Raw genomic sequence first — 25,492 nt, forward strand, 5'->3', positions numbered from 1 at the left:
CGTGCTGGGCAGTGACTGCCGAGCTTGCTGGTAGATTGTGGCACCCTTAGGCCACTGGCAACTGGGTGATGGCTTCTAGCAAGTCCGGCAGCGTTGGTCTTCTGCCCGATTTTGTTTAGGGTTTTCTTCACTATCACACACTGCTAAATTTCGTGGAGGGTTTGATGGTCCCAACCGTAGGGCTCTTGGCGAGCCTGCAACATCACTTCTAGCTCCCATTTTTCCTTAAGGCTTGCCCCCCCCCACCATTCTTCATGCCTAGTTCCAAAAGGATGTAAACTCTCTCCGCCCTGCCATGCTGACTGCACCCCAGCTGTGGCAACAGTGGTTTAGCTTTACGACTCCAAGACCATTTCCTGCCTTCCTCTCTCGTGTCCTCCACACAGAGCCACACTGTCGCCAAACTTCTGCAGCCTTGCTTAATCGCAGCCCTCCCCCCATTTTAGATCTGTGTTCAGCTGGTAATTGGGGCTCCACAGGCTGCAGCCGAGACACCTGGGATCGATTATGGTCCTTGCTGTGAAATTGTTAGCTGGCTACATGCTCCACCAGCCCCACGTGTAGCTGCTAGTGGTCGATTTCCTAATAAGATGTCCAAACCACCACAAGCCGAATGTTTAAGGTATGCTCGCCATCTTGGAATCACAGTCGCCAGAATCTGCCATGCGTACCAAGTCTCCCCATCCCCTAGATTGCTATTAATATTCATTTGGAGGTTCCCCTTTCCCATGTAAAACAAGAGTAAATCAACTACGGGACTTATCTGTGTCCTTCCTCTTGCTCTGAAGCTGGGTGCCGTAATCACAATCTCAGCCTGGCTCAGGCAATGGCAATCCAAAATCTACTCTCACCAGGATTCTCTCACTTCAAATGTATGAGCCGATTAGTGGCCTAGATATCAAGGTTGGGAAGGGCATGGGCGAAATTTGGCAGTATAGCCCTGGGGGTTCCCACAATGTACTTCCTCCAGTGCTGGCATCACGTAGAGGGTGGCCGCCCCAGGATTCTTCTCATTAATTGCAATGGGACTCGGTTACAGCTTACCCACACATGCCCACCACCAACAGCCTAGCACACAGCCCACATACAGCCCCTAGGACCTCAAGTAAAGAAAGGCCACTGAACTTTCGTTTACATTTTTAACTGGTCATATGGGAATCAGGAATTATACAGCAGGCATTAGTGGCCTTAATGGTGCCCGACCTAAACTGTGATAAGCTTAAATAATGGAATGTGGCCCTAGCTTGCTAACCGGGTATAATCCTGTCCGGCCTACTGGCAATAGGTAAAGAGGAACCTAGTGTGGAGCATAATGGAACTGTGCACTTCCATGTTAACTCGGCATAGTACAATCTGCCATTGCTTTGCTAACTGGGTTTATTAAAATCTTCTACTGCTGTGCTAACTGGGCATGGGGCGCGTGACTAGGTGGTGGATATTACATGGGGTTCAGATGGCAATACCTGCCACTGGAGCATGTACCTGGGCATTGGATAGTACCCGGCGTGCTGATGGCAGGGTTTGACACTTCTGGGAGCCATTTAGCTCCTGTTTCCAACCTAGGACAGCCTGCTAGCTTGAAACCAGGAGCTACCCTAGGTCCCCAGGCCAACTGGTACATTTCAAACATGCATATTTGGCATTTAACTTTGTGAACATTTTAATAAAGAGCAATTAGTACACAACAAAATGATACATTGGGCAAAATGTTAATGTCCATCTCTTATGGAAGTTGTATTTGCGGTGCGCTGTGCACTCGCTCCTGACTCCCCCAGCAGTTGCCCCAGACTACTCGATGATGCCAGACCACCAGGAGCCGAGTTAGCTCCTGTACGTGAACTCTTATGTTCTAGGCCTGTGCTAGCAATACCTTGCAACCTTAAGAGTACCCTGGGCTTTGATGGCAAAAGGACATTGTTTTGAGTACCTAGCACTGGATCATACCTGGGGTTCAGATGGCAAAACCTGGCAATGCAGAGAGTACCTGAGCATTGGGAGTACTTGGGCATGGGATAGTACCTTGGTTCTGAGGGCAGCACCTGGCAATGGTGCTACTACCTGGGCACTGGATAGTTGCTGGAAATACGTAGCAATGCTGCGATTACCTGGGCATTGGATAGTGCCCAGAGTTATGATGGCAATGGTTTGAGTACCTGGGCATTGGGTGGATAGATCTTGGGGTTTTGATGGAAATACCTGGCAATGGTGCAAGTACCTGGGCATTTGGTAGAACTTGGGGGTGCAATGGCAATACTTGACACTGCTGATAGTATCTGGGGTTTTTATGGCCATGCCTGGAGATCGTGCAAGTACCTGGGCAGAACTTGGGGTTTTGATGGCAATGCCTGGGCATTGGATAGTACCTGGGGAACTGATGGCAATATCTGGCAATAGTGCAAGTACCTGGTGTGACGAATCAAAGGTATTCGTCCATTCTCTGTGTGGTGGGGCGGGGTGGCAGCAGGAGCCACCCCTTTTGAGGCTAGAGAGGTGAGCCTGCTCTGCAAGAGCCTCCCTAAGGGTCAGGGCAAGTGGGACCTAACTGGGAGCGACTCCCCCCCCTTAGGGGACAAGGACCCATTCCCACAAGGAACTGACTGCCATAAACAATCTCTTTAAGAAGAAATCTGTATATAACTGGGACGAGTGGATCACAAGAGGAGGGAGAGTACGGTGCGTAGGGAAAGCCTCTTGATGTAATCACGCCTTGAAGAGATAGACCAGGAGGAAGCTGCAGAACCTGGGACAGGTCGAAAAGCGAAGAACGCCAGCTCAAGACGCTGAAGGCCTGGCAAAGAAGACTGCAGGGAAGCAGTTGCGAGGACGGGGAGAGAAAACCTGTCGGGCGTGGTTGGCGTGAGGACGACCATACCGTGGTGGGTCAGACACCCGTCTAACTATGCCGAGATCATTGTAGCAGTGAGTGCCGACAGCTCCCATTCACCAGCGTCCATCGTCCGCAGCCGCCATCAGATGTGAGGAATATAACGTTGGAGAAACCAGAGACCGTGAAGCGAGAACACGAAGCAGATTACCCGAGCGAGTGCCAAGCCCCACGACTTCACCCTTGACAAACAAAGGTACAGGGGTGAACGGGAGAGGCAGGATGTCACCGGGGCAGTCTATTGTAACAAGAGGAATGTGTGAAAGGCCTCAGGGCATCACCAACATTAAACCCAACTAAGTCGATACGCGAAGAACAAATAAAAGTGCTTGACAAACAAGGCTGAGTGGGAAACAAGAGTAAAAAGGTGGAAACGAATACCCTGGGAAGAGGGGAAACAACCACAGGAGCTTGGTGTTGAAAAGTGGGGAAGACAAAAATGCAAGTGTAGTAAGAATTTTGATTTAAAACTGCCAAGTGAATTAAAAAACAAGAGAAAGAAACAAGTAGAGAAAATTGAGGTGTGGGGAATTCCTAACAGATAAAATTCTTACAAAACCTAAAAAGAAGGTTAGATGTCAAGAATGTGAGAAACCTGAAAGTAAAGAATGAGATCTTCAAGAGAATCGTCATAAGCATAACTCTAAAAAGAAGAGTAAAAGACCGATGAACAGTTGGGATGAGCAAAAAGAGCTCATGAAGGTAACTCCAAGAGGAGTGTCAGAGAAGATCAGCATAAGCACCATATTTCTAAAACAGAGATATTTTGTTTATTGACAATATAATGAGCCCAGATAAAAACCCTAAAAGAAAGCCGCAGCCAAAAAGTCATGAAGGGAAACGAGCAAGATATAAGACTTTGGTTTGTCTGACTTTAGTTGTTTGTACTAGGGGCAGGGTCAGGTAGAGTTAGGTTAGGACGGAGGACATACTTCCTGATAACAGACGAGCACTGTTACTTTAGTAAGGCAGGGAGACCCCTCCAGCAATAGGGAGAGATAGGCCTTTTCTTTATGAATTTCAATAAAAGAAAGTCAACATCTTCAGATTGTATTTAACTCCTTCTTCTGACCCGCTACATAGGGCATTGGATAGAACTTGGGGTTTTGATGGCAGTACCTGGCAATGGTGCAAGTACCTGGGCATTTGATGGGATTTGTGGGTTCTGAAGGCAATAGTGTGAATACCTGGGCATTTGTCATTTATTTAGTGCCTTATACCATTATTATATTCTCAATGCGCTAGTAGTGGGAACACCCTCGGGGACCGAAGTCCAGAGTGTTGAGATAATGGAGTATGATTAGAATTGTCTGTGCATTTGGCCACGGAAAGGCTTAGCAGGGCTAGCCAGGCTATGTGTTATGATTCCAGGTCCATGCACCCGCCCTCAAACGCCTCGGTCTTTCCCCCCCCAGGTGCCTCTGTTGTTGCACACTCGTAATGTTGCTGCCCCTTTCTGGTGGCATTGGTGATTGTCCTGGAAACCATTGTCCGCCACTCTACATCTTGCGAAAAGCCACGCCACGTTGGGCGCTCAGATGACCAGGTCAGCTGTTGTGCGTTTGAGGAAACAGCCTCCACATATGTATAAGTGGTGTTCTCGCCAGAAGCCCAGTGCTTCCGATTGACTCCGTTCTCTTTAGTAGCGCTACATTGTTTCCTTGGATTTGATACCCGACCTGACGAACCTTGCCTGTCTTACCGGATTATCTACTGACAGCCGTTTTGATTCTCGATTCCCACATATGTTGCCGAACTGCCTGTCTAGCCGGACTGTCTTCTGTCTACTGTTTGTTCTCGGACTGGTCACGTACGTTGCTGATCCTCGCGTGCTGTCGGACTGCTTCTTGCTTCACGTTGGATACTTGGTTGCCTCGCCCATCTCTGAACCGCTTCTGCCAAGCGACCTGTGCAGGTCTTGCGGCTCTGCACTTCACTCCTGTGCTGCACACCATTCTAGGTGTATGGGCCCCTTACCTCTCCATCAGGTACCTCTGTTAGTTGTTCTCCGCATTTGTGACTTTAAACAACCCGAACCACGGGTTGCTTCGCATTCCTGAAATTGTAAACACTCATAGGATCCTCCCTGGCTCCAGTGAACCTTCCTGATTATTTGGAGATCAGGCACTCCTGGACGCCTTGCTAATAAGATTCAGTGCACCAACCTGGATCTAGAGCGACCCTCGTTCCGTCCGGGATAGTTTATTCTACTAACCTTCCTGTTTATTAGTTTATACCTTTCGTTTTGTCCCAGAACCCGACTCCTCTTCCTGTTCTTCAATTCACTGATCTGACTTGACCCTGTAATACCTGGTAAGGAGAGTTCCAACTACCTTCACTACAGTACCTTCAGAAATGGCATCCACATTGAGGGGTTATTTTATTTGCTTGTGTCTTGCAGCTTGAGATCCATAGCGCTGTGTGCTAACCGGTCTTTCACTTGATTTGCTCCTCTGTCTGACCTTCCTTTGACTACAGCAGAGGGGTGTATCGAGATCAAGAGCTCCCTCTGGTGAGGAGATATGGGTTAAGGAATAACCCAGGCTCTTCAATTAAGCTGATCAGGTCGGGAATACAAACTCACTCCCCCCCCCCCCCCCCCAATGGGCTTCACATTGATCCTAGTCGGTGAGTAACACTCCAGTAGAAAGCAAATCAAAAGGTCAGGCATGTGGATGGGTGCTGAGAGGGGTCAGGCGATGGCATGAGTGCTAGAGACTCACTATGTGTCCAGCTGGCCCGAATTTGTTGTAGGTCTTCGCTGCATACTCAGGTGAGCGGTGTTGAAGCATAGTATGGTGGAACAGTTATGTGACCAGCAAGACCGAACCGTTGCTGTATTCCAATGTGTGTGCATAGTCGTGCCTACAGCCAGTGTCCACCGGAGTGGTGCGTTTATATGTACCTAGACAACTCTGCTGGAGATTTGTTGTACGTGCACCCTGTCAGGTAGCATCATCCTCCGTTGATACTTGCAGTTGTGACAAATGCTTAGCAACAGGCTATGCTTCACAGGTAGAGCACAGGCTATACATGTATAGCTCTTCTGGGTGAAGGTAGTGTTGTGCCCCTTCAAAGAAACAAGTCCAAGCTAAGGGCTGATGTCACATGTCTGTGACCATGTGACTGAAGTAAATAAAAGACAGCGGTTTCCCGCTCATCAGTCAGATCCACCAGACTCTTGCCTGATGGGTTTCTTGCAATGCTGCTCTCAGGCAGAGCCCTTCAGTACGACAGTGCCCCTGCGAAGCAACGCTATCCCAGTTTTCCTGTGCCGAGGAAGGGCCCCTCCGAGGCAGCTCTGTCTTCCATGTAATGGTGCCCCACAGAGTCTCTGCGTGGCAACTCTGTATGTTGAGTTGCCTGGGTGCACCCGGGCCATGGTGCGCCTGTGTGACCACGGGTGATACCCGTTATAGGATTGTTGGCTGGGTGTCCCCAGCAACTATGTGCCTGGACCCGGGGGGTCAAGACATCACAATGGTGATGAAGGAGTTTCGGGCCCCTGTGCTGAAAGTGGTGGTGTTGCCGAATTGCCCACACTGTGGGAGCGGTATCCACCGCCGGGAGAAATTTGTGGCAGGCGGCACAGCAGTCTTCAGCCGCTGAAGTCATGGTGCGGCTGCTCCTGCCAAGCGGGAGCGGTTTTGCAGGAAGAAAGGAGGAGCAGAGCACGACTTTTCTGTGCCCATCATGGTCCGCTCCCTCAAGCCGCTACCGCATTTTAATTTGGCTGGTGTCAACCAAGAGGGAGTGCAGTAGGCGAGTGCCCCAGCGCATGCAAGCACCAATGTCAGCGGGTCGTTTGCAACACTTTGCCGGCTAGCCCCATAGCGATTCCTGGCCAACCTGCAGTGAGAGCCCAGTGCTCCATTCAGCGGAGCACCCAAAAGTAAAAGAAAATGCAAAAGGAAAGGCGTCCCGCGGCTGCCGGTGCTCCCCGAGTGGCGCTGAACTTTGTGTGTGCTCCGGTTCGGAGTGGGAAAGGAAAATAATGCAGTGCTCCGTGTCGGAGCCAAGAAAGAAAGATCCCGGGCCCAACCAGCGTTGACATCTAAAAGAGCTCCATGTTGGGGCTTTAAGAAAATGAATAAAGAGGCTTTCCGCGCTCCTCCTGCTGTGAGACCCCAGGCCCCCGGAGGTTCCATGTCAGAGCAAGAATTATAAAATGCAGATGGTTTTCTGGCTATCCCGGGCACATTGGCAACGATTTGGGTGAGAAAAGCACAATGGGAATAAAAGAAAAAAAGAACAAAGGGAAAGGAGGTAGCGCAGCTGCCCGTGCTTGTACATGCAACAGGCAGGCAAAGCCCTGCAGCGTTCCCGGGCCCATTGTCGGTGAATAATGAAGCCTTGAAGTCGGAGAATGTTCGCACAGAGTTGTTGGAAAAGGGGAAAGGAAGATTGGTACCAGCACGTGAGGGTTGCTCTTACAAGTGCCTTTGCCCCCTCCTATGCCAACAGTACTCCTGCCTGGGGGAGCTGAATAAGGAATGTGGCCCAGACACCCTGCCACCAGCGTCTCTCTACCTGCCCCACCATCCATTGACTAGGCCGATGTGGCCCCAGGCGCCTCTAGGTGCAGTTTTGCCAGCCCCTAAACTGTTGTATTGACTGTCCTGACGGATACTTGTGCAAATAGGAACTTTCCTGCATGCCCACGAGTGCTTAAAGTGGACTAGGGAACATGCACTTTGATGCAGTGCGCCTGCATGTCATATATTTTTCAAAGTGCTCCCTGATGTCTGTGCAGCTGGGCTCCTGCATGTCATGTATGTGCTCAAAGCGGTCCCTGCTGTCTGTGGAGCTGGGCTCCTGCAGATTGTTGGCATGCTCTATATGGTGCCAGTAGCTGGCAATTGTGTCATTCGGTGGTTGATTTTCCACTACCCCAGGTTTAATAAAGGGTCTCTTGAGAAAGGTGTGGGACTGCCAACATGCCACCAGCAGTCCAGCAACCCAGACGATCACCGTCCGTGTCGGTGAAGGATACTCAGTACATGTTTTGTGTTTGCCACAGAGTATCGATGTATATGATACTGTTTGCACCTATGATTCCAAGTGTTGCTGTTCGTAATTTTAAATTGTTTATTTGTAAAGCGCGTACACACAAGTGAAGTGATTCAAAGCGCTTCAAGGCGGGAATGGAACAGGGGGATGTCATCATCATTCTTAGGCCTGAATTCTGAACGATCCAACAGCAATAACTAGCATACTAGGCCACAGCATTTCTACTAGTTTAAGTGTGTGACAAAGAGTGGTGGGGGTTAGGGGGCATACAAGAAAAAAGGTTGGTCATCTGTGCACCTATACATGCAGGCCAGCCAGCTGGGGAGGGGGAGATAGAGGAGGAAAGGCCAGAAAAACATGCTAAGCATAGTACATTGAAGGTTGTGCAAGTCCGCAGACAGAAGTGCAAGGGAGGGGTAGAGGGACAAGTGCGCCCAAGTCCAGGATTAAGCGCAGAGTGGGTGCCACTCTCATGGAACATATTCAGAGTGCAGAATGCAAGGCAGAGTACGGAGGCCCGAAGGCAATTGCAGGACTGGCGGGGGAGCCTGGGACCTGTGAAGCTCTGGAGGTGCACCAGGCGACCAGTCAGCTGACTGAGCAGGTTGGGGATGAGAACGATGGAGGGAGGCGGAGAGAAGAGAAAGGAGGTTAGCAAGGGAGAGGGAGAGAGAAAGAGGAATGTCTTGAGAAGGTCCGGCTCAAGACGGAGAGAGGAAGGTAGGCTGTTCCACAGGGAGGCACCTGCAGACAATAAGGATCTACCCAAAATCTCCATTTGGAAAAACGTCTCATCCGCAGAGAGTTGGAGGCCGAGTGCAGGGCTCTGGAAGGAGAGTATTTAGGAAGAGCGCTTTGTAGATAGTATGGGCCCTTACCCCAGAAAGCCTTGTGGACTATGCAGAGGAGCTTAAAGTTGATCCTTGCAGACACAGGGAACCAGTGGAGGGATTTCAGCGCCGGAGAGATGCGGTCCCTCGGCTTGAGGCCAAGGATAAGTTTGGCAGTTCTGTTCTGGATAAGTTGGAGAGGTCGAAGAGTAGAGGTGGGAAGATTGAGAAAGACTGTTGCAGTAATCCAACAGAGAACCAGGGCTCTGGAGACAGTGAGCCTCTGGGGGAAGGTGAGAAAAGGTAGAATACCTCTGAGGATGTGAAGCTGGTAGTGGGACTTTTTGGACATGTCCGAGATGTGAGAAGAGAAGGAGAGAGTAGAGTCGAAGACGAACTCCCACCCAGATTTTTTGCCTCACTAGTGGGTGAGAGTGCAGGACCAAGGGTGGTCGGCTATAGTGAAAGTGGGACGGCAGGAGTAGGGGTCCCTATGAGTACGATCTCAAAATAATTTCTTTTGAGGACAGAGATGATACTGTAGTTTGAACAATGCATTGTTCAAACTACAGTGTATCATCTCTGTCCTCAAAATAAATTATTTGCGTTATCTATTATGTTGTTCTTTGTCACAAATGTTTATCTGTACTGTGTAAACCACCGTCACCACAAACACTGACAGTAAAGGTTACTAACTTCTTTCTTTACACAAACCATTGTACTAGCTAACTTGTATATTGGTGTATCGTTTTCAATGGATGCTATATCTCTCGTATTCTTATGTATGTTGATCCCTACAACCTTATAAAAGAACTAAGATTTTTTCAAAACTGAATACGTGAGGTTGTGTTTTTCAATCACAGGTGAACATAGAGGGTATTAGGAGAGTGTTTGGGTGCATACCCAGACCTATTCAAGTGTATCTTATTTCAATGTTCAGCCTTCCTCCACAGAATAGGTTCCAAACCAGCAGCCCTTGTTTTGAGCTCCTGTAGTTCTATCGCAACAACTTTGATTGCAATTTGCTGGTTTTCCTTATACATGATAGGTGCAGTGGCTAATCAATCAATCTTGTGACATTTCAAGGTGTGATAAAATGTGATGGAGTGTCCAACTAGTGATGCTGTTCAGAACCAAGGTCATGGTTGCTGTTTAATAGTGTATGAGGTCTGGGCCGCTGTGACAACGGCCAGTGCCGTCGGGGCTGCCGCAGTAACGGCTGGTGCCGCCTGGTAGTGAATTGTCATATGCTTGAATTCGGAGGTTAGGGACAGGTTTAGTATATTGTGAGAAATAACTATTTGAGGATTGTTTTGAAGGAAAAGCCATCCTTGTTGCAGCGAATGTGCAGAGGAAGAATGTTCTAGATGGTGAGAGTTAGGATAGCGAAGGCCGAGACACCAACTCTAGAGGAGTGGTAGGTGGAGTACAAAGCCAAGCTCAGAGTTTGCTAAAGGGTTGGTAGTGGATGATCCATTTCTGTAGGTACCTTTGTCCCATATTACGGAGAGCTCAGTGTGTGATGCACATGGCTTTGAAGGTCGCCCGACGGCCAATAGGGAGCCAGTATAGTACTGAGGGTAGGGGTGATATGTTCTCTGGGTGAGAGAGCAAGGAGGAGTCTAGCTGCCGAGTTTTGGATTCATTGGGAATTTTGAAAATTATCTGGGTGTCGCCTGAGTAACCATAGCAGGTAAGGTTATGAGAGAGCAGATGAGAGGTGGCAGTGAGCTTAGCTAGATGAAGAGGATGGGTGACAGGAAGGCTCCTTCTCAGGCCGTTTTGTGACAGGGCGAGGAGAAAGGTGGAAGGAGAATGATGTGCGAGCGATTGGAAATGAAAGAGGAGACCCAAATTGAGGGCAGAATCTTTGATACCTAGTGTGAGGAACCTGTTGCAGAGTATTGTGTAACATCAAGGGCAGCGAATAGATCGAGGAGGATGAGTGCAGCACATCCTTCTGAATCAGCAGTTCTTTTTAAGCCGTCCCAGATGAGACCAGGGAGGATTCCATTCCACAAAGGGGTCGGAATCCCGATTGGGCTGGGTCAAAGAGCCCATTGGATCCATTGGATTCAGCGAAGAGGCCAAGCTGCTTGTATGCAGCACAGTCTATTAGTTTAGCAATGGAACGGGTGTTGGAGATGGGAGAGAGGTCGAGGGTGAGTTTTTTGAGTAGCTTTTTGACATGAGAAGTTTTGACGGCCTCCGAGTATATGCCAGATGAGAGGGAGTTATCGATGATGTTTGAAGGAGGGACGAGACAGCTAGGGGACTTGAATTCCCCTATGATTCTATGGAGTTCCATGAAAGGATGGTTGAATTTGGAGATTCTGGTTCCATAGTTTTTTTTTTGTGAATTCCTTGATTTCTTACAGGTATGCCCTGTTCAGTCTAGCAAAGGCCATTTTGTTTTGTGGCGTAGGGTTAGTCCTCCAAGTTCTTGGGGTTTTCATGCTAACTCTGGCAATGGTACAAGTGGCTGAGCATTGGATGAAACTTGGGGTTTTGATGGCAATAACCAGCAATGGCGAGAGTACCTGGGCATTGGATAGTGCATTTGTTTGATGGCAATACTTGTCAATGGTGTAAGGGCCTAGGATTGTGATAACAAACCCATACAATTGTTGAGTTCTGGTACTTTTGCTTGTTGAAGGATCACAATGCCCGACCTATGATGTGAGAGACAGAACACATCATACCCATACTAGACACACCATGGGACGTTACCAGGTACGTAAGGGCAATAGCTAGCAAATCATGGAAATATGCGAGAATGCACATTTGTATAAAATCCCTTTTTCAAAGCTTATGCATCAGTCAATAACACTGGCATCACCAATGCTCGTTATTATTGCTCCCTCCCAATTACAGTAAAAGTGATTAATTGTGCTGCGTTTGTGTTTTCATGTAATGCTGGCTGGCTCAGGTAAATCCATGGAATCTCTGGTGGTCTTGCTTTCATATACGTTTTGGATTGTACTAGTGTGCATTCCGTACATCTGTGTATTGCGGATTGGTATTTAGACAGCATGCTTTTGCTTGTAAAGAATACATTGTTTGTCACAGTTTTATTACTCTACCAGTGAATGGAGGAGTTAGGTCAGAAAGTCGTGGTTAGCTCCTTTTTGCTGACTGTTAGTTCCCTTGACCTTTGGAATCCAGACTTATTTGGAGAACTGTACCGAGGTCCCGCCTGAAGGCTGCAATTTCTATGTGGTGCCCTAAATAGCTACCAGGCTAGGGACACTACAAAAGTGCCCCATTCTGTCCCTGGTGGAGGTCCACTCGCACTGTGCAAACCAGTAGAACGCTAAACGTGTTTTTCCAAGCCCTTAACAGAGGACACTTGAAACATTTTCCCAACAATATGGTGTTGGTTTTCATTGAAGAAAAGAGATGCCATCTGAGAACGGGTCAGCCATATTTCAATTGTAAAACCAGCCTTATCGGCTTTGCCATTGCATTTAATGGAAAACTATTTGAAAGCCTTTGCCAAAGCAAGACCTGTTTAGCAAAGCAAGTCCCGTTTAGCATAGCTTTGTAGTTATGCCATTTGTGTAGTGCCAACACAGGTAGGAAGCACAGGAGTGCTGTCCAAAAGGTTAGTACAGGTTTTCTAAGAGACAACCAGACATGGCAACATCCTCTGAGCGGCATGCACAGTTTAGGCGCTTCAAAATCCTTGCTGCTCCAAAGGAGACACATCGCAGCAGGGTCTTACGTCCTTTCCGTAACATTAACAGTAGTTGCAAGAATGCATCCTGTGATGTGGTTCCACAGTATTGTTGTGCAACAAGAGAAGGTTTTTTTCCTGGTCACTTTTTTAAAGCATGTGTTATTTTTCAGTCCGATTTGTTGCAGCTTCTGGAATAGTGCTGGCCTATGGAAAACCCTAGCATCAGAATACAAGTTGAAATAGCCTTGAATACAGGCTGTTCTGCTGAGATCAGTAGACAGTGAAGCTTTTGGAGAGAAATTGAGGAGATGTGACAATTTCTTTATGTCTGTGATTAGTATAGCAGTGCTGTGTGGAGGCATGTGGGCCCAGGCAGTGACATGTGAGGAGCAGGTTGCCTCCATCCACGTGTGACCATAGTAATACTTGCGCCGCAGTGTTTACATTGGAGGGTGGAAGAAAAGATTTTAGCTTTGTGAACCAAATTGAGTTGCAGTATATGGCTTGCAAGAGTACAGAGGATAATACTGACACAGGTGACATTGCGATTGTTATAGACTTTTTAGCCCAGAAAAATAAAAAACCAAGGGAAAACCTAACTTTGCACAACAAATCAGATAATAGGTTCCAAGCCCAATTCCAATAGGGTAACCAAGTCCCGTCTGTAACTACTTCTGATAGCTCCGACTTGGACCACATCGTAACCTGGTGCCACATGTTATGTATGGTATGTACTATTGTCCTTGAATTATATATTGGTGTAACCTATGTTGTTCTACAAGTAAATGTGCCCAGTTACCCTAGGGTTCGGTTGCGCTATACAAATAAATAAACTAAGCAGCCCTCAACCTCGGGTTGTACTTAACATTGATAAAACAGACCAAATAAGATGTGCGAGTTTTCAATTCCTGCAATTTATTATTAGTTCTTTGAGCCAACATGTGTTTCAAGTCATAACTCTTCTTCAGGGCTCCATTCCAAATAATCATTTTCATTCACATAACTCCAATATGTCTAATTGATTTGTTCTCACTGCAAACTCCCCGTTTGGTGAGCAGTATAATGAAATTATTCAAATACAGAGAGTGTCCTTAATGTACTCCATGTATGCTAAATGCCTGTGAGCAAGAGTCTAATTTAGTCACCAACTTTACCGCTTCAAAAACGCATGTAAATGCTCGACCATCTCCGTTGTTCCCCCAATCTGGAGCCAATATTGATGCCTGAAGGCAGACTCAAACTGTAACCCTCATTTGCACTTCCAAGCACATGACAACGCTGGGCAAACTCGGCCACTCCTAATATCTGGAGACACAGGACTCTCAGACTGCAAGAAAACCTGACTTTCCCTACCTCAACTAAAATACTAATGTGGTCAGTCAGAATGTCCTTGTAACTCTAGTCCACCGCTCTGTATCAAAATCTCTAATTCTGTCCATTACACTTCTAACTAAACTAGAAGGCTACGTCAATGTTCTTGGTACAGGAAAATGACTGCCGTCGCCTGGACTGAATGGCACATTTAAACAAAGGGCCGCCAATCCAAAACACTCTGCATCAGAAAGTTCATGGTTTCTTCACTCCAGCGGGAAATGACTCCCTTCCTCTGGCCTCAAGGTTCTGTATTTCGTTCTCTCAATTATCAACGACAGACCTTTTCTTGACTGTAGCTTTTCTTCTACCAGGGGGAAATGGCCCTTCCACAGGCTTCTTGACTTTTCCCTGTGAATGTAGCACTGCCAGGACATCGACACCATTCTCCTGGTATCTTGATTTCACAGATAATTTAACCTCAGCAACAATCCGGTGGGAAGGACTCCCTTCCCTGATGATACTTATTTCACGGTTGTCCAATTAATAATAATAAATCAGTTCATGTACAAGTATGGTCCTTGACCCAGGGTTCCCCAGTATAGCCCACTTGGTCTCCTGGCTTGCCAAGTACTGCCAAGAGGAAGATGGTTTGCCTCTGTAACCATTAGGGTACCAGACCATTCTTAGTTTGTTGTTGGGCGTTTCCCCAACCTCTGTATTTCTTGCGTGCAACATTGGCACATTTCTGCTCCTCTGGTGAGCCTTGTAGTTGCTTGCTTGCTACTAGGCTGTGAGAGCTGCTCGGCCCGTCTGGCGACTGCCCCTATGCCCCCCTCCAGCTTTCCCACACTGCCCGTTACCTTGCTTCAGGACTCAATACCTTGCCGGGGCTTCCTGGGGCTGCAGACTGCCTCTCTGCTTCCCCGGGCTGTAGGCGGCATCTGTGGTCATCTGGCGTCTCCGCTCCTGCGAAGCCCTACTGGAAGTCTCACGTCCCCCCGCCTGCGTGAACTGTTCTGCATCGGCTCCCGGACAGGATTTGCATTTCCCATGCTGGAGATCCCTTGCGCATGATGCCTCCTTCGGCTGGGTTCAACAAAACGGTCTGTCACGGAATTCCCCCCTTTCTCACTGGAGAGAAATCCTTGCAGGATTTCTTGGGCCGTGTCTTCTTACGCATGGACCTGGTCTTGTATAAGCCCGCGCGAGCCTCTTCTGGCTCCAGCGTGCGTTCAGAGTTCCGGGATTCATATACTCCGGGGATCCAGGAAACGAAGAAGGTGCGCAAGCATGGCACATGGGTCCAGGAAGCAAGGAAGAAGGAAGCAGGGTAAGGGAATAGAATTAGAAGGTCCAGGAACCAGGATAACAGTTCAGCGAACTACGGAGCACACGTCTAGTCGCTACTTGCAATAGCATTGAGACGCGCAGGGGCGCGGTCTATTTGTAGATTACGCTACATCCGACGTGAAGACCAAGGGAGGCGTTTCACGTTAAACGGCCATGTTGGAAGTACCAAGGAGTGCAAGCCCCGTTGTGATAAGGACCATGAAGTCCAAAAGGGGCGCGTTCTGTGGGTCATGACACTAGCCCTTTGTCAACCTTTATACTATGTTGCAAGCATACACTTGGAGTAAGGGTCAAGTCCTTCCTCCGTTTCCTGGGTGTGATAATCGTTCTGCGGGTCAAAACGACTTTATATACAAAACCTCAATGCATAAAAATCATCCAATACAATATCCTATCTGAATAAATCATAAAATCATCAACACTTCATGTAATACCATTGGAAATCATCCATTGCAATACCCTAACTGATAGATCATGTAGAATTCTAAATATCACTACATTTTACCATAGGATAAAGATTAATATAATTTCCCATCATAAAAGTATCCCATAATTTAATAACCTGAATAGGACCCCACATATGTGTTTAGCTTTACAAACATTCCGTATCCTATTCAAATGTATACATCCTATCAATAAGTGCCCCATTGCTTCCAAGCAGTTTTCACCAGATAATCTGCAAAATCTTTCATTCAGAAGTATCCCATTCCAGGCACCCACAATCTGTTGTTGCTATATTAAATTACATTTTTAAGTATTTAGCAATACAAATTCGTGGGAGAAGCAGAGAAACTCTGGTAGCTGACTATTTTCCCAAAGAACTGTCCTATGATGCACATTTAAAGTCTTTTTGACAGCTCGCATATAACTTAACAATGAGACCTGGGTGGGAAATATGCCCAACAATGGAAACCAGCGTTCATATGCGGACGAGATTGATCCCAAAACATACATGGTGTACCCTAGATTGCATTTGGTTATTAATGTGTGCCGTTTGATGTATTATTGTAGTATGTGTCATGTCATTAAGAGACACATGCATCATCACCCTTTAATAAGTGACTTCCATGTTTATACTCATCAATCCAAACTCAGAAAACTAGTTGATAGTGATTTTGGAAGTCTGTACAATGATGTCAATATTTTGCACGACAAAACATCCAAGGCCTTGGAAAAATCACCAGCCCATACAAGATGCAAGGTAATATCTTCGCATTGTACAACAGTAGTATAATTTTTATGGAGCAGCCACCCTGTCTCCCTATGAAACTACTTATGGCATGTGTCCGATATAATGTCTTTGTTCAGACGTATTCCCAATGGGACGCCAATTTAAATTTATCATCAACCATCAGAACCACAAGGGCGTGGCCTGAGCATATGCAGTGCGGAGGCAGCTGCCTGGTGCTCCCACTGCGATCCTGGAAGCGGTTGCTAATACAACTTGGAACTGATATATATATACACACACACACACACACATTTTTGGGTTGGGGTAAGCTGTCGCCCACCTGACTGCTTCTTGTTTGACACAAATCGGAGTAAATAAGGCAGAGAAATCACCATCGAAATGAAGTGTCCCTCATAACCCAAGATGGCGACTGCTGCAGAGCTGGGAAGCCAAACGGAATAGAACGGCTACAACTCGTACGGAGCACTGAAATGCCACTGGGACCAGTGGACTGTGCGCCCGGCCCACCAAGCAGTGGACATGGCGACAGAGGAACAAGTGGAGGCGAGAGCCCTGTCCCTCCCCCGGGGAGCCGAATCGCAAAGTGGACACGGAGCAGTTCCACCAATTGAAAGCGCTGCTTGCCATGGGATGGTTGCAGAGTGCTGATGCGCGCCTGAACCAGTTCAGCCCACATCTGTGCAAAGTGCTGCCCAGACACCAAGATAGCTGTGCTTCGGTGTCCCGTTTATGGATCCCGCGCAGGGCCAGCTGCACCTCCTGCTCGAGACACTCGTTCCCGACAGTGTGCTATAGCGGATGGACTCTAGCAACCTCGCAGAGGTACTTGAAAGCACTGCCCCAGGCTCATTGTTACCCAACAGGAATCAACCATACCAACACTGAAAACCACAACGTTGCTTCTCCACTACCACTACTAACCAGCTCGACACAGCAACACAACCCTGTTGCACGCATCCCTCCTCCTCCTTTATTTTGCCTTACTGCTGCACCAGGTGACCCAATTACCGCTCAATCTAAGTGACACTCTCCCTACAATTAGGTTTCGTTGGAGGGTTGGGGGAGCGAAACTGCCGCTGCACCGTGTACTTACTCAGCCATTAAGTCCACTTCTCCTGACTACAAGATGAGGAGCCATGTTGCCACCGCAATAACCCACTACTAAGGTCTCCTTCAAAACACAAAGGAAAAGCCAAGACTATGGAACAGTTTGTTAACCGTAACCACCCTACTGTGATACCTCAGTAGACATATTGGGCAGGCAACGCCACCACCCCACACACAAGACAACCAGATACTAGCAGCAATTGCTTCTCTCCGAACATCCCTAGAAAATATAATAGATAAGTGAAAGTGGATGAGCAGCTACTCCGACAAGATGTCAGGCAGATATCCAAGCCAGTCACAGTTGCTGAATCCACACTACAAGCCACCGCGGCCACTACTAAAGATCTGGAGGTGAGAGTCAAAGACCTGGAGAGACGAAACGCTACACTGGAATTGCGTGCTGAGGAACAATATAAGTGTGCTGGGAGTACTGTAGGGCACTAGGACCGGACATGACCTCTTATGTCAAGAAACTCTTGCTACGAGAAGTTAGTCCGGGTAAGCCGTCACAGGGATTTGCAATTGAAAGAGCTCATCGCTCTCTCCAGAAGAAACCACCTCCAGACTCCCACCCTAGGCCACTGATAGCCAAAGTACTCAACTTCCGAGATAGGGAGGTGATCTTGAGATTTGAGGGAAGGGGGTGAGATATTTTTTGACAACTCCAAAATCACCATCTATCCGGACGACACGCCTGCTGTCCAGGGGGTTAGAAACACGTTTGTGCCTATTAAAGCGAGGATCAGGCAAGTGGAACTCTCATATGCTTATCTACCCCGCCAGGTTGAAGATCCTACACAATGGCAGATCATATTTCCTGGACAGCCTAGAGGCAGCCAACATGTGGATGTAGCAAAATAACCTTGCGGACAAAGGCGATCCCAATCCCTGACTGAGTGTCTAACCGCGGGGCGCTACCCCACTTCTCAAAACGGTACTACAGCTGTGACCTCTCATGGTAACATTACACCCCTGCAAGCAGGGTAATGAATAAACCGTCGGTAAACACAGAAGCCCAGTCGGCCAAACAATACATATTTGCTTCTTGGTTCAACCTAGTGGCCCCTCCGGGTATTGCTGACAGTTATAAAACCACTGACTGCTATTAATGTCCTTATGTGAACAGTGGGGGTGAGGATCAGTTGCCCACTGCTGATCTTAGTTGCCTGCCCACAAGTGGACACTGGCCTGTTGCTAGTCCCACCAGCTGGTATAATAAGGCTACTCTAAGCCTTGCAGATACCAGAATGCCCGAACGACACAGACTTGTTGGGCAGTGTTATAAAGTTAGATTGTTTGGGTTACTTTTTTGTTTATTCCATACATTACCATCAACAGAGATTAAAGTGCAGTACGTAAAATGGATGACAAAAACAGGGATCATCTACTATCTGGGACACTGCTTTCTTCATTGCAAGCTAACTACTTCAATTTCCCACGTCGCTGGGAGTTATAAATCTGATTAGAGCGCCCTCGTGGCCCAATTGACACTACTCATAATGGAACAACACTGGCCTGCAGTTAAAATATTGACTTGGAATGTGCTTGGTCCGAATTCCTACCTTCGCAGAAACCGGATGAAGTATCTTCAACGCAAGAAGATTCTAATGATTTACTCATAGCGCATTTAGTGGCTGAAGATCAGGAGGTGCCTCTAAATCAATGGGGTGGAACTGGCTATGGAGACACATACTCAAAATTCACTAGGGGAGTGCTGATCTGGATTAGTGATTCACTGCCCTTCCAGCCGCTGGAAGTGGAGAGGGAAGATACCAGATTATACAGAGCTACATTAATCACAGAGAAATTTGTATTGTACATTCGTATGTTTCCCAAACCACACAATCCCGCCTCACGTGTGCAAACTTTGTACTCTCATTGCACCTAGGAGGGAGGGCTTCGTCCTATGAAAAATGCAACACTAGACCGCTCCTCTGCACCCGGCGACCGAGCCCCCCAGCAACTACTGCCTTAAACACTGCTTTAGAGGACCTCGACTTGGTCGATGTCCGGAAGGAGCTGCATCCAGGATCAAGAGGGTACTCCTACCACCCCCACAAAATACACACCAGAAGGTATCTCCTCACTGGGTCTGGACACTTATTTGAATTCCATAATGCAGAATACCTGGGCCGCACAGCATCTGACCACTCTCCCCGTATGGTGGAGTGGAATCTTGCCACCTCTGCCCCGACATGGCGTCTAACCACAAGTGCGCTGACTGATGAGCCCTTTAGGAATAAATTGTTAAAGTCCCTGACCGACTTTTTCAACTGCAACACTGGGAGCGTTGATAGCTGCGGCATCATCTGGGAAACAATGAAAGCGGGAATTAGAGGGGAGGCTATATTGAAGGCTGGCAGCATTCGCTGGAACCTATGGTAGAGACTGGAAATTGCTGAAGAAGAAAAACACTAGAAGCCCAAGGTCCACACTGTTGAGCGACAGAAGAGAAGTTATTTGAAATTCGCTGTAAGTACCACGAGGCATGGGGGAGTCCAGGTAAGTTTGACTGCTACATGGACAGCCCGGTCCAATGCGGAGGGAGACAAACCTGGGAGACTGCTGGCACGGCTCTGCAAACGGAACATACTACATCCCAGACTACACTGCTTCTAGACGAATGCAGGGCACAATGGATGTATCAATTAGCAATCAATGACACTTTTACCACATATTACAAGCAACTATGACCACCCAGTCCCCCGGGAAGACATAATGGAAGCTCTCTTGTTAATTTGGCTTCCAAAACGTACCCCTGACCAGTGAGACACATTAGACCGACCCATTACTGTGGATGAAATAAAGGAAGCTATTGCCTCCTTAGCGACTGGTAAAACGCCTGGATTGGACGGACTCTCCCTCCCCCCCCCCCCCCCCCCAGTGTTTTATAAAAAATATTGCCCTACATAGCCCCAATACTTCTAAAAATCTTCGAAGAAGCATACAGTAAGGGCATATTACCGACCAGCATGCGGGAAACCTTGGTGTTCCCCATTCCAAAACCAGAGAAACCTATGGACAAATGCGATTCATACCGCATCCTAATCATGTTAAACTATGACACCAAAATACTTAAAACGATACTGGCAGCACGCCACCATTTGCACATTTCCTCCCTAATACATATGGGCCAAACTGGCTTTGTGCCAGGCCGCAACACCACTCTGAACCTCTGCAGGCTCCAGGACATCAAAGTTCAAACAAATGCCCATGAGGAGCCCTACATAGTGGTGTCCTTGGACGCCATCAAGGCATTTGATTCGGTTTACTGGTAGCGGTTGCTGGCTTCGCTGCCAAGCTTCGGTAGGGGGAAAGCTTCATCCAATGGGCAGTGTTATACACCTCGCCAACGGCAAGGGTAAAGTCAGGCCATCAAATCTCTGGGGTGTGGAACATATGCTGGGGCACCCGTCAAGTTGCCTCCTCTCACCCATGCTATACATATTGGTCATGGAACCGCTGGCAACATTCCTGCGCCAGGAGTATCTGGATGCGGGCATTATGGTTGGTTCGACATTTGGTATCACTATGCGGATGACGCACTTTACATGTGCGAGCCGCACCATAATCTCCCCTTGCTCCTGGATGTCTTAGATAGGTTTGCAGAATCTCCTTCAGTAGACCAAAATCGTATCTTTCCTGTGGGCGTACTGGACGCTGTGCCCACCTTGGGTCTTCCCTGGGAGACATTTTCCTTTAAATACTTGGGCGTCCAGATCACGCATACACCGACCGGATGGCACACATGAACACAACACACAAAGTGGTTTGGAATCTTAAGAAATCCATGTCCTTTTGGTCGCGGTTAAAATGTTAACCATTGTTAAAATGATTGTCCTCCCCAGGTTCCTCTATTTTACAAATGTTCATTACTATATCGAAAAGTTATTCTATCATTTGTTGCAACCACTGATTAGAGACTTGAGGAGGAGGTGTGGGGGGGGGGGGGGGGAATTTGGGCCATCATAGACTAACTCGTGCAATGTTATACCAGCCTTATAAAGATGGGGTGTATAGTTACCAAGGTTCGAATTGTACTACTTGGCCACCCAGCTGAGCTTTGTAACTAAATGGCTAACTGTTCTTCAATGTTGTTGCAACACTTAGTTACACCAGCCAAACTCAAAGAAGTACCGTGGCTCCCAGAAGCTCACATGCGCCCCCTGCATGTCAAGATAGGACGTCGTATTTAGTCTAGGACTCTTATGGTACTAGGGTCACCTTGCCCTTATTCCCTCAACATGCCAATTGTGGCTGATACATGTAGGACCAGAGAAGATATGAGCGCCTCCCGACGATGGGAAGACTATGGCATAGACACTTGGGGAGACTTATATAATGAAGGCAAGTTTAAAGAGCGGACAGACATAACACAGCAGACGGGCCTACCTAAGGGTCAATTTCTCAGATACATGAAAAGTAAAAAGGGTGGCAAGTCGTAGATAGAAAGTGTGGCCTGAGGAACCAAAAGAATCAACATTTCTGGCCCTATTGTACATGCTGGAAGATGGCTGGAGACCGGTGTCGAGATTATATATAGTCATTTACTTGAGAGCATTAGTATTAGAAGTCCCGGCCTGAAACTGAAATGGGAAACAGATATAGGAGCCACCATGAGTAATGAGCAGTGGGAACGTGCACTGGTTTTCCTAAAATAGCATGCATACTTGCGAAGAGAAGAATTGCCATGTCCTGGAAATCCCCAAAAGGCCCCCCAATTTAAACTATGGTTACACCAGCTACGAACCTGATGCGAGGCTCAAACAAGAGCATGGGCTATGGCGCTGCACTGACACGAGGGCGACTCCACAGACACCTTTGTTGCAAGGAAATCTCTTGTCCATGGTATATTTCACCCATCAGACGATAAACCACTGTAAGCTCTCTGACTAACAACACCGCTGTGCAGCTATCTGTGAACTCAGAAGCCCAGAAGCCCCCCCACTGCCTTCACCCACGAAATATGCCCCCTTCTCGACCAACATATGGTTCCTTAAATAGGACGCACTTAGCGTCTGCACAACTTGAATTCACCATATGTCCTACAAAATGGTTCATGTATAGAAGTTGTTTCTTTCCCCCTCCCTCTTTTTTGTAGTTATCCCACCTCCCAGTTGGTAGTTTAGTTACTATTATAAAAGGCATAGACTAAACAATGCTGTATTTGTGACCATGATACCTGTACTGATCCCATTACATTGTCGCTCATTGTTCAATAATACATCAAATATATCAACCATCAGACACAAGTATTTATAATCAGAGACCGGTTCAATAATGACCTTCTGGTTTAACTTGCATGTATACTTTCGGATTGATTTAGCCGAAGTAGCAAAGACGATCGTTTTCGTCTTGTCAATATTTGAAACTAGCATACCGGGGCGCGGGCATTCAGCTAGGTTTGCAAGCATTTTGGAGAATGATCCATCAGTAGCATTTATTTTGCTGTCAATTCTTCAACATTGCTGCTACTTCCCATTTAGTCTTTACCCATCCTTGCTGCTGCATCATAACATATTTCTGTTAGTGCATTAATCTCCATGACTTTCACTTTACTGCCACAACATTTCTCCCTGCTATGTGATCTTGTTTACTCTCGCTCACTACAGTCGCATCAGAATGATGCACTGATGCATTCAAATCTAACCCCCAAATAAGCACCTAAAACTTACATCCAGTACATACGCATGGCAGATAAGGTATGTTACCACAAAGAATGGGAAACATCAGATATACAGGCCTTCCTGGGGAAGGGGTAGGTACAGGTAGACAACTCTCCCGGGGCAGGTTGGGTACAGGTCGTCAATGCTCTCCAAGTACATGATGGTGAAATTCCACTTCCCAACTCTCCGCAATTCAGGCTAGACACGAGGCAGGTACACGCAAGCAACTGTCCCCGAGACGAGGCAGGTACAGGTAAACAACACTTCCGGAGGTGAGACAGGTACCGTTAGACAACGGTGAGGTAGGTAGGGGTAAACAACTCTCCTCGAGGCAAGGCAGGTATAGGTAAACATCTCTGCGAGGAAGGGCAGGTACAGGTAAACAAATCCCAGTCAGGACGACAAAGGAAAATGACATTTCCACCCAAGTGAGGCAGGTACAGGTTGGCGGATTCCACAGACTTCTGGAAGAGACATGTAGACATCTCTCCCTTGGCGAGGTAGGTACAGTCTGCTCTACCCAAGGAGGGAATGACACAGGAAGATAACATATTTCCCCAGGTGAAGTCGGTACAAGTAGACACAGGTAGACAGCCCCTGCCCCATGTAAGCTAGGTATATGTGGCCAGCTCTCTCCCCCATGTTAGGTAGAACACCCCCCTCCACGTAAGGTAGGTAAGTTTAACAAGCTCCCCCTACAGGAGAAGTAGGTACAGGCAGGCAGCTCCCCCCACAGGTGAAGTAGGTACAGGTAGAGAGCTCTCCCCATGTAAGTTAGGTAGGTGTACCCAGCTCACCCCAGGTGTGGTAGGTACAGGTAGAGCCCCCCCCACCATGTTAGAACGAGCTCCCGCAGATGAAGTAGGTACAGGTAGACAGCTCTCCCCATGTGAGGTAGAGAGCTCTCCCCATGTACTGTAGGTAGGTGCAACCAGCTGCCCCCAGGTGAGGTAGGTACAGGTAGACAGCTACTCGCAAGTGAAGTAGGTAGAGAGCACTCACCATGTAAGGTAGGTTTAACCAGCTCCCCCAGGTGAGGTAGGTACATGTAGACAGCTCCCCGCAAGCGAAGTAGGTAGAGAGCTCTCCCCAAGTAAGGTAGGTAGGTGTAACCAGCTGCCCCCAGGTGAGGTGGCTACAGGTAGAGAGCTCTCCCTATGTAAGATAGGCAGGTGTACCCAGCTCACTCCAGGTGTGGTAGGTACAGGTAGAGCCCCCCACCATGTTAGGTAGGTAAGTGTAACGAGCTCCCCCATGTGAGGTATGTACAGGTAGACATCTCCCCGCAAGTGAAGTAGGTAGAGAGCTCCCCCCACAGATGAAGTAGGTACAGGTAGACAGCTCTCCCCATGTACGGTAGGTAGGTGTAACCAGCTCCCCAGGTGAGGTAGGTACAGGTAGACAGCTCCCCCCACAGGAGAAGTAGGTACCTGTAACCAGCTCTCCCCACAGGTGACGTGGGTACAGGTAGACAGCTCCCCCCACAGGTGACGTGGGTACAGGTAGACAGCTCCCCCCACAGGTGACGTGGGTACAGGTAGACAGCTCTCCCCACAGGTGACGTGGGTACAGGTAGACAGCTCTCCCCACAGGTGACGTGGGTACAGGTAGACAGCTCTCCCCACAGGTGACGTGGGTACAGGTAGACAGCTCTCCCCACAGGTGACGTGGGTACAGGTAGACAGCTCTCCCGTGTAAGGTAGGTAGGTGTAACCAGCTCCCCCAGGTGAGGTAGGCGGCAGCTTTCCCAGAGGGGGGGAGTGGGGCCACTTTGGTTGCTTTACATGTGGAGCCCTCGGGAGTCAGTTCCCTGGGAGGCAGAGAAGGCCTCTCTCCCGGTGTATTATGGAAAGCGGACACAAGTGACACTCCCCCCAAGGAGCAAATGGAACAGCTGTTCTGAGGCACAGGGGGGAACTTCCCACCCCCGGTGGCGTGGGTTCAGGAAAGGAGCTCCCCAGCAGACGGTGGCAGGGGGCTTCCCGGTGATGGGTACTCACCCCTCTCTCCCTCTGCTCCTCCCCTTCGTTCTCCGCCGTTCTCTTCTTACTTCTCTGTGTATTCTGCAGTAACGTCACCATAAGCCGGTGACCTCTCACCCCTAACCCCGGAGCCGCTTCCGGGTCGAAAACAACCAGTGCTCGCAGAATGACAGATGCCCTGCTGTGCGCATGCTCCGCCTGTCCATAGTCCTTCCTTTGTGTCTAGGCTAAAATCGCTAGTCTGCTAATAATCTGCACTGATGACAGGCAAACTGCTGCTGGTGGCTGGAGACGGCTGCATATTGGCTAAAATAAACATACCCTGTGCTGGTTTTTGTTTATGTGTATTTCATTCGGCCATTTCAGATAAAAGAAGGAAATGTCATCCTTTAGGATGTAATATGGGAGAATAGTGTGCCACCTCGAGCCAGTCCTGTTTTTTTCCCCACTGCATGCTGGGATTTGTAGGCCCAATATG

At 48.1% G+C, this 25,492-nt stretch overlaps 1 protein-coding gene across 2 annotated transcripts in view; it reads right to left on the reverse strand.

Annotated features, from left to right (window-relative positions):
• SRP54 (signal recognition particle 54) overlaps window positions 1-25,238 on the reverse strand; it is a 607,474-nt gene extending 582,236 nt beyond the window's left edge. The window contains exon 1 of one of the 2 annotated variants that reach the window (XM_069638449.1): window positions 25,033-25,159. The gene's annotated coding sequence lies outside the window, so the exon portion shown is untranslated. Of the gene's footprint in view, window positions 1-25,032 lie in introns of both variants that reach the window. The other variant, XM_069638448.1, reaches the window with a different exon arrangement.
• Window positions 25,239-25,492: the final 254 nt, after the last annotated feature.

Source organism: Ambystoma mexicanum, chromosome 14 (assembly GCF_040938575.1).
Source record: "Ambystoma mexicanum isolate Mex_15411 chromosome 14, UKY_AmexF1_1, whole genome shotgun sequence".
NCBI classification, from domain to species: Eukaryota; Metazoa; Chordata; class Amphibia; order Caudata; family Ambystomatidae; genus Ambystoma; species Ambystoma mexicanum.